The 3684-nt window shown below is 40.3% G+C and overlaps 1 non-coding gene across 1 annotated transcript; it reads right to left on the bottom strand.

Moving 5' to 3' along the window:
• Positions 1–217: 217 nt before the first annotated feature.
• Positions 218–289, bottom strand: Trnam-cau. The gene has a single exon. It is a non-coding gene; the product is annotated as a tRNA-Met (tRNA).
• Between the last annotated feature and the right edge of the window lie 3395 nt (positions 290–3684).

Below are 3684 nucleotides of genomic sequence, written 5' to 3'. Positions count from 1 at the left end.
TCATTTGTTCTGTGCTTCAAGTCGCTGCTGATGACGCTGCTTCCGGCATCAGTTTTTGGTTTTTGGTGTCTCTCTTCGTCTGATGCCTACCCTTTGACCTGTCCAGCAAGGGAGGCCCTGCCAGTAGCTACGCTACCGCTGGTATAGCTCTCAGGGTCCTTGGCATACTCAAACCCCCTCACCACGATAAGGTGGAGACACCAACGAGGGGGGGGTGGTTCAGAGCGTGGTTTCGATCCACGGACCTCTGGGTTATGGGCCCAGCACGCTTCCACTGCGCTACTCTGCTTCCTATAAGGAGAAGTAAAAATGTAAAAGTAAAGTAAAGCTATCCCTGTAACAGGCCGTTGATGCCCATAGGGTTGTGAGACGTTGAGGTTCCCACATTTTCTAGATAATCGGCTCACAGATGGCGGCTAGGTTGTCAGCCCTACGCGCCGGCCGTCCTTTACCCCCAAGAACATTCCAAGAATATTCCTGGTACTCATTTCTGTTAGAGGCTGAATCGACCCCAGGGCCATAGTGCGGCTGGGGGGATTACAGATCTTCTTTCTACTCCACAGAGTCTGAAACGGCACTGGGGCCCACCTAGCCTTATACCCAATGGTTACCGAGCTCTGTTTCCCTTGGGGGAAAAGCGGCAGGGACGTGAATCTGACCACTAACGTCCACCTACAACCGAGGTCAATATAGGTAGGCCTGTACCTCCATTGCCCATACTTAACTAAACAGAGGAGAAACTTTAATTTGTAGGGAGAAGTTCTGGTTCAGCATAGAGACCAGTGAAGACCCTTGTGGACACGATAATGAATCTTAGGGTTCCACAAAATTTTGGGAAATTCCTGAGTGGTTAAGCGACTGGCGGCTTCTTAAGAAGGGCTCAGATCCATTGGGTTAGTTAAGTGTGCAATTAGGGTACTCCCTCCCCTTTTTCTGACTTATCGTATAATATGACAAGGCATGAGTACCGGTACAAAGATGCCTAATTCTAAACATTATGTACCAATTTTGTAAAACCGCTATTATTTTTCTAAATATTTTTTGGCATGGTGAATAGTTTGGTCCTTTGCAAATTCGCTTTAGCATAAAATACAAAGGACAAAAAATTGGATTCTACATTATTTAGATCGCATGAAAGAGATGATTTTAGCCGGTAAACCCGAAGTAACAGAGAGTTCCATGGATATAGGCCTAGGCCCAAATGAGGGCTGTAGCGCCAATGAAAAAAGAAACCCTCGAAGGAAACATTCCACTTGGAAGACCTAAATATAGATGAGAGGATAATATTACAATAATCTTCAAATAATTATGGTATTAGCTTATAGACTGAATTCATCTACCATAGTGGCGGGTTCTTGTGAAAATGGCAAGAAACCTTCAGGTTATACCAGAAAGTGTAGCGTATTCCTTGAACAGCTGAGCGACTATTGGCATATCAATGATTCTGCTCCATAAAATTAATTAATTTTCTTTCTTAACGTGTAACGCATATTTATATATTGTAGACTTGTTTCAGCCTGATAAGAGAAATATAGTCTTGTCGAATGAGGTGTAACTTGATGCAGTTCTGAAACATATGCCGCTCTTACTCTCATATGAATTTCATCCTGCAATGCCTGTCTTGTGAGGAGGCTGAAGAATATATTACAATGCTGGATCACGCAGTCTGCTAACAGAGAAAGTTTATCATCCTGTGGTTTTGCCTGGATAATGGTCTGGCTCGGCGTGATAAACTGATAACACCATTTACTACTGAAATGTGCAAGTACAGTCGCTAAGAAAAGTTATGGGGCTCCTAAAACAAGTTTAGGCCTGTTCGTAGCCAAACATGATTTCATGGATATGAAATGCTGTAAGATGTCCGACACAATCCACGCAATCGAATTTTAAATTAATTGTCCAGTCAAGAAACTCAGCTTCTACTTTCCTTGTTGGATTTGAGGTTCTCACAGCGGTAGTTATGAAGACTTGTACCTTCTGGAATGTAACACCGAGTTCTGTTTGCTGCCTGCTTCAAGATGGTTTCTTGATTGGCTTATTTTTCGATCCTAAAGATGGAGGCGACTTGTTCCATCCGAAACGTCGTTGACTTTCAACCGACTGTACGTCGTTATATCCAAGGAGATAGAACTTTACTTGTAATCCCAAAAATATCCAACAAATTTAGATCTTCTTTATTTTCTTGGCGTTTCAGAGAAGATTCATAACAAGAAGTTCTGGGAAGAACTAATCGTCTACTTTCCTTTTATACGACATGGTCGGCACAGAAAATGACTCCACTATTAATTTTTCATAGCAGCGTAGATGTGTTTACCGAGCCATTACCTAGTAACAATAGAAGGATATACAAACAAACACATAGGCTGTTGGGAGGAAAGTCTTTGGGATAAGCTTAGATGGCATGATATACTCGTACATACCAAGTTTCATAAAAATCGGTTCAGGCATTCAAAGCTGGATAGAAGGGAATACACAGACCCACAGACAGCATGAAGATATCATAAGCCTATGTTCATTTTTGCAGAATAAGGAGAGTAGGCTAGCAAAACTTTCCTGCGTCTGTAATGCAGTTTGAAGCCTTTTCATAGAAATAGCTGTAATAGAAACTAGATCTAGACGTTACACATTTCTTTAAACACAAAACATAGAGCACTAAGCAGATTCTAAAGGGTTCTGACGATGCTGTATAACACACAGAATTACTGGGTTTTTGTAATTTCTTCCACCGTCCGGTATTCTAGAAAATAGAATACAGCATTAACAAAATATTTCCCTTATTATTCAACCTAGCTATATGTTCTGCACGATTTTCAAAATCAACAGCAGTCTTTTTCGTAAAAAGCATTAGCAAATCGGCCCTTTCCATGTAGATACTATTTGTTTCCTGTGAGGCAAGACCTGAATTTTTTAATTACAGTAAAACTTGGTTATAACAACATCGGTTTCTGCGACACCTTGTCTATTGCGTCAAATATTCAATGGTACGAACTAATTCCTCATAAAGCAACTCTTTTTATACCTTGCTTAGCACGACATGCACAAATGCATCAACCTCGTATGTAACGTCATTTTCATTCCTGAATTTCTCTGATATGGGCATTGAACGTAATTTAGAAAGTGTGTATTAAGCAAGTAACAGGAAAGAGATGAAGATAACTGATTACTGTACTCGTATCTAGGTACAGTAAGGCACAACAATTGATGTAATCTACTGTAATTTGGTGAGTAGGCCTACCTTTAATATACAGTATTAGTGCGGTGTGTATTGTCAGTGAAAAGCGCTGTAATATGTCTTTGATATTACACATTTGGGCAATTCCACGTTAATATTACGTTAGTCTGTACTTAACTACGTATTTCACTAAAAAATGCAACATTTTAACTCGGTTTTTGGTAGATTTTTACGTGACTAACATAAGGCTACTATGTAAGTGCCCATTTCGGTTACAACGACATTCGTTTATAACGACACTATTTTTAGGTCCCTTTGATGACGTTATAACCAAGTTCTACTGTATATTTTAATTTTCTTCTATAAGTTTAACAAAGGACTTATACAGTGCAAAAGGAAGACTTTTCAGTAACACGCCACATGTACGATACGTACACTTGACGAAAGGCCGAACATATTCATAAGAGGCAACCCCATTTTCTCGTCAGAGGATGTTATACGTGTATAAGGAC

The sequence above is a fragment of the Cryptotermes secundus genome, unplaced genomic scaffold (assembly GCF_002891405.2).
Source record: "Cryptotermes secundus unplaced genomic scaffold, Csec_1.0 scaffold641, whole genome shotgun sequence".
NCBI classification, from domain to species: domain Eukaryota; kingdom Metazoa; phylum Arthropoda; class Insecta; order Blattodea; family Kalotermitidae; genus Cryptotermes; species Cryptotermes secundus.
Note: the sequence above shows the minus strand (reverse complement) of the source record. Positions and strands in the feature narration are given on the sequence as shown.